Source organism: Neomonachus schauinslandi, chromosome 3 (genome assembly GCF_002201575.2).
Source record: "Neomonachus schauinslandi chromosome 3, ASM220157v2, whole genome shotgun sequence".
Classification (NCBI taxonomy): Eukaryota; Metazoa; Chordata; class Mammalia; order Carnivora; family Phocidae; genus Neomonachus; species Neomonachus schauinslandi.
The window spans coordinates 74,215,752-74,221,751 of NC_058405.1; the positions used below are offsets into that span (position 1 = coordinate 74,215,752).

General features: G+C 51.5%; 1 protein-coding gene across 1 annotated transcript in view; it reads right to left on the bottom strand.

Moving 5' to 3' along the window:
- WASF3 (WASP family member 3) overlaps positions 1-5,393 on the bottom strand; it is a 123,858-nt gene extending 118,465 nt beyond the window's left edge. Inside the window, exon 1 of the mRNA XM_021678245.2 lies at positions 5,307-5,393. The gene's annotated coding sequence lies outside the window, so the exon portion shown is untranslated. The remainder of the gene's footprint in view (positions 1-5,306) is intronic.
- Between the last annotated feature and the right edge of the window lie 607 nt (positions 5,394-6,000).

Below are 6,000 nucleotides of genomic sequence, written 5' to 3' on the forward strand. Positions count from 1 at the left end.
AGAAAGCACTGCACACCCTGATTAGCTTCCCCGCCTGAGTGCCATTCACTCCTTAGTCCATAGAAGTAAGGCTCCTGTTACGAAAACCAGTAATTAGATCCTAGGGCTAAATCCAATGGAAACTTTGGAACCACTATCTGGATCTCTGGCTAGCTAGCACCCCTCCCTCTTGGTTCCTTAACATGCTCAAATACTTCCATTCAAAAAAAAAAAAAAAAAAAGTACCCCCCCCCCACCTTTACCCAGCCTCCTCGAGCCACCCTTCACCACCACCACCCTTCTTAACAGTTGTCTACACACATTGGCACCGCTTCCTGGCTCCCACTATTAAACCCTCTGGCCATCCTGCTCATGTCCCCATCACTGCGTCACCACTGCCACCACCTGTATTACTAGTAACTTCCTGGCTGTTACCATCCCTCTTTGTTGATGTTCTCTTGGACCATGGCTTCTAAGACACCATTCATGCCCGCCCCCCCCCACACACACACACAACTGTCCTCCTCAGTCTCAAAGTGGGAGCCTGTTCTCTCCTGCTAATCTTTTGAACACAAAAGCTCCTCAGACACATTCTACACCACTCCTTTTCTCACTCTGTACATGCTTCTTGAATAACTTCGTCCACTCCAACAGCCTCCATTAACAAATACAGGCAAAGGCAGAGGTTCCAGAACTTCTCTGTTCACTGCACCCTTAGTGTCTCAGGCCAAAAGAAATGCCTGAGTAACTGAATCATTGGATAAGTTCAAATACCTTAAGTATTTTTTGCCCTAACAACTTATTACCCATTTTTTTTAAGATTTTTATTTATTTTTTGACAGAGAGAGAGAGAGAGAGAGACAGCGAGAGAGGGAACACAAGCAGGGGGAGTGGGAGAGGGAGAGGCAGGCTTCCCTGCCAAGCAAGGAACCCGATGCGGGACTCGATCCCAGGATCCTGGGATCATGACCTGAGCCGAAGGCAGACGCTAAATGGCTGAGCCACCCAGGCGCCCTACTACCCATTTTTTTTTTTTAAGATTTTATTTATTTATTTGAGACAGAGAGAGTGAGAGACAGAGAGCATGAGAGGGAGGAGGGTCAGAGGGAGAAGCAGACTCCCTGCCGAGCAGGGAGCCCGATGCAGGACTCGATCCCGGGACTCCAGGATCATGACCTGAGCCGAAGGCAGTCGCTCAACCAACTGAGCCACCCAGGCGCCCACCTACTACCCATTTTTTAAAAGCACACTTCAACTGAGAGAAAATGAGTATCTTTATGTCATTATTAAATAAAGCACAAGTACAATTTCTCAAACGTTGGAGTTGGACTGGATATCACCTCATTCATTTCCTGTTCCACACTGATTTTCACATGGAACGCAACCACTGAACACCTCTCCCTGCAAACATATCATCAAAAGGAAGGCAGCACACAGACAGTAGAAACTGTTGACTACCTGGAGCTAGTATTTCCCACAGGGTTGGACAGATGTTACGTACTGCTGAGCTTCCTTCTCCAATTCAGTATCCTGCAGTCTCCCTGTGAGTTCACTACATCATGTCAGCACACAGTTTGGGAACTACGGTGCTAAGCACCCTTGGATGGCTGTCTCCAGTCCAGACATCCCCCGACAGCCAGATCCCTAGTGTAGTCAACTAAACACTGTGTCCCACAGCCACCGGAAACTTAACAAGGCCAAGTGCACCTGCCTTTTTATTCTCCAAATGGCTGCAGCTCCCTAAGAAAGGCACCATCATCCACCCAACTGGCCAGCTAGGACTCGGCACTGCCCTGAACTCCTCCCTCTCCTAACTCCCCCAACACACATACAACCCCCAGCCAACAACCAAGTCCCAGCAATCCCACCTCTTCGCCTTTCTCACCTTCCACCCTTGCTCCCTTCCATCCATTCTCCAAAGGGCAAATCTGATCATGCCCTTTTGCTTCAGAATTCTGCAACGGTTTCCTTTTGCCCATAGAGGAGTCCAAACTCCTTACAACAAGAATCACAAGACCCTCGATGGCTCAGCCCCTAGTCACTTCTCCTGTCTCGTTTCTTCCTGCTTCCCTGCCCTTCTGCATGTGGCCACACCACCATACGTTTTCAGTCGTTCCAATGCACCATCTCTCTGACAGCCTTTATCGAGCCTCTCCTCGACCCCGACTCTGACCAATTCCTTCTCTCGTATTTCTCTGGGAGGCTTTTCTCATCTCTCTGAATAGTCCCTAAGCTTGGGTTTGCAGTCATCCTGTGAGCTCCTCTAGCTGACCCCTTTCAGAGCACGTACCATACACTGCACTGTAAACCAATGGTTAAAACTGTCCGAGAGGGCACCTGGGTGGCTCAGATGGTTAGGCGTCTGCCTTCGGCTCAGGTCATGATCCCAGGGTCCTGGGATCGAGTCCCGCATCGGGCTCCCGGCTCAGCGGGGAGCCTGCTTCTCCCTCTGACCCTCTCCCCTCTCATGCTGTTTCTCTTTCGCTCGCTCTCTAAAAAATAAATAAAATCTTTAAAAAAAAAAAAAGAAAGAAAGAAAAAAACCTGTCCGAGAACCCAGCTGAACAGGCGCTGAAAGAGGCATCTGCCTTGTTTATCTTTGTATCCCCAGCACATAGGATAAACTCTGAATTACAGCGAATGAATAAAGCAAGCGAATGAACGGACTAGGTCATTCATGTGATGCTTCACATCCTTCTCTGCTTACTAACTCCATCACAGCACTGATTGCACTGTGCTGAAATTGTCTGTCTCGGCAGACTATCAACATCTCGAGAGCTTTTATCTCTTATTTTTGCAATCCCAGTATCAAAATAGTACAGGTACTTAGCAAGCATCCACTAAACTGCTTCTGAAGAAAAAATTCTGGAAGGCCACTCCCCACCGTATTAGGTGTGGTTACCTCTGGAGAAAGAAACAGGACAAGGCACCAATAAGAGGAGAAAAAAAGAACTGAGACTTGTTACTCCATGTATCTCCATAGTGATACTCCATTTATTTTACAATATGCCTTATTTAGGTATGACTGGTAGACAGTATTCCTGCAGTACCAGCATAAAATGTATCCTGTGTAAAGAACCAGCCCTGAAGAACACAGGGGCCGCAAGCAGCATTTGGCTCCAAATGCCCAAGTGCAGGTCCCAAGAAAACTTGACCTTAAAGAGGAAAACCGGCTTCTAAGAAAAAAGGACTGAGAAGGTGAGCATCTAAGTCTGTACAGCAATGTGGAGGCAGTCCCAAGAAAATCTAAGAAATGACAATAGCATATAAGTGGAAAATATAATCTGTGATTATTCTTCAGAGAAAGTGCTGGGAACTCTAAAAGGAGACAACTTGAACTGGCCGGCTAGTACATGCAATTCTTTTAATACTTACAATAAGCAACTGTTTTAATGGAAACATTCCAAAAACCAAAAGGTGACTTGCCACATGCAGGTTACTCTGGGAAGTGTAAAGTAGATCTACAAAGACACGCTGAGAATAGACAAGAGGCTACAGCGTTGGCATGACCACTTAGCAAAGTGCGTTCCACCTTTATTTTCAGAATTTTTAAAAATAGGGTAGCACATCATTGACTATTAGGTCATAAATTTTAAGGAAACAGATAAAACAATGCCATAAAGCAACTTCATGTCAGCAACTGGAAGAAGAACAATTTTTATATGTAGAGAGTTCCAGAACAAGCTTCTTTTCACTGTTTGAAGACAACAGGGAATACAGGTCAGACTGTAAATATATAAAGTCAAACTTCCCAACCTAGTGAGCTTTAAACATCCAAAAGGACACAACTTTAGTGAATACAAATTAAGATCTTCAAAAATGAAGAAAAATGAGCACTATGCAGACGCTATTAGAAAGGAGACCAGACACAGTAAGAACTGCCTATGGGAAAGGTCAAACCCCCCTTTCCTTTGTTTAACCTCTCAAGTAGATAAAAGAACTAGCTTTCAAGAATCACTGCATTGTTTCACTGCTAGAAAAGGAAAGTTGAATAAAGCATATACAAAAAAGAAGCAACCGAGATTCAACAGAATTTGCCCTACAGGCAAAAGAAAAATAAGTCAATTACAACACTTTGAACTTAAGTTTTGATAGAGACGGAGACATTTTAAGTTTTAGACAAACCTAATTTTTAAAATGAAAAGTATTTCAAATGCTTAGCCCCTCCCCTCATAAAACGTGGACTCTGAATCTTAAAAAATTTTATGCCCCAGCATGCGTTTGATTTGGACAGTCACAAAGCAAAAACGGACCTTTCAATTTTCGGTGTTTTAAAAACTCAAAAATTATTGCTGGTAAAGTGCGAATTTAAAACTGATCCCCAAATGAGAAAGAATTCCTAATACGCCCAATAGCGGCTAAGAAAATGAGATGCTCCCATTCATCCGTATAAGCCTATCGCTCAGCTTCTGAATAATTAAGAACTCTACTCTCCGCCACGGAACTATCCCTTGCAGAGAGGCTAAACCAAGAAGAAATCGCCATTGCCTGTAAGTACCACAGAAGGAGAGGGGAAGGTTTTCTACTCGCTGGAGCTCCCGCGCGGAGGAGGGCTAGAGGCCAGGCGCCGCGGCCCCCGCCTGCGCGCAGGGAAAGTCTCCCTGGGATGATCCATGCGGGCGAAGCGGCTCCCCGGCGCGCAGCCTTCTCCCCTCGCCCTGCAGCGCGCCCCTCGCCGGCTGCACGACCCCCTGTCCTGAGCTCGGGGAGCCGAGCCTGGCTGCGGAGGCTGGGAGCCCCGCGGGCCCGCAGCCCCGGGGGAGGGGGGCACCCGGCGCAGAGGCGTGGGGAGGGCGAAGCCGTGGAGAGGGCCCGACCCGGGGCGGCGGGCATGCGGGGACTGGGCCACATGCGGACAGGGCGCGCGGAACCGAGGGATGTGAAAGTCCCGGACGCGGAGCAACCCTGGGCACCTTCCGTGGGACGCGAGTGGAGGCCCGGGCGCTACCTGCGGCCGGGATGGCGGGCGCCTGCCCCGCAGACCGGGGAGCGCGCGCCGGGCAGCACCCGGGCCGAGGGCCGGAGGACGGCGCGGGCGAGAGCGGCCGCGGGGCCGCGCCGCGACGGCGGGAAGCCCCAGCCGGCCCGGGAGGCGGCGCGGAGGATGCGGCTGGGCTGCAGGGCAAGGCGCGGGGCGGCGCCGCGGCCCGCAGTGGGCCCCGCTGCCCGCCCGAGCGCGCCCGGCGCGATGCAGCAACTTCACTTGGCTACGGGGCTGCGGGGGCCCGGCCCGCGCCCGCCCCTCCCCCGGGGCAGCCTCTCGGCCCGGAGCCAAGCAGTGAAGGGGCCAGGACCGAAGAGTCCGGCCGGCCGCAGCCCGCACTCACCGGTCCGCGATTCCGCCGCCGGCGCCGGGGCTGCGCTGCGAGCTCCATGGTCCCGCCGAGCCGCGGTCGCCTGGCGCCCCCGCCCCGCACCACACCGCACGCAGCGGCGCCAGCGACGCCGCCTCCGGCCCGGCCACGGCCGCGGCCACGCCCCCTCTCGGCTGGGGGCCTGGCCGGAGCAAGAGGGAGGCTCAGCGCCGGCTCCACCAACCAGAGGCCTCTCACCAAGCCGCTTCGCCAGGATTGGCGAGCGCCTCAGCCAATGGGGAAACGGAAGAAGCGCGGAGCGTCTGCGCCGAGGGGCGGGGGATTGCGGAGGAGGTGGCTCTAACGATCGGTCCTCCGCCCCCGATTCCGGATGAGGCTTTGGCCCGAGTGCCTGTAGAGTGGAGAGGTGGGGATACTTTGGGCCGAGTTTATCGTTAAGGGGCCCTTCCATCACCTTTGCTGACGATGCACCCACTGCAGTACCCTAACCTTACCTGGGTTTTGAGAGCCCCTGCAAAAACGTCCATCTACCTGTAGGTAGTCAGAGGTCCTGCCAGGTTAAGGGTTCCTGCAACCTTGAGAGGATCATAGCCATCGTCATCTGTTGGTTTATGCCTTTCTCAAATCCGTTAGCATTCTGCCTATTCTCATATCCAGTCTCCCTCCACCCCATATGTGAGAAAATTCACAATGCCTATAAACATGA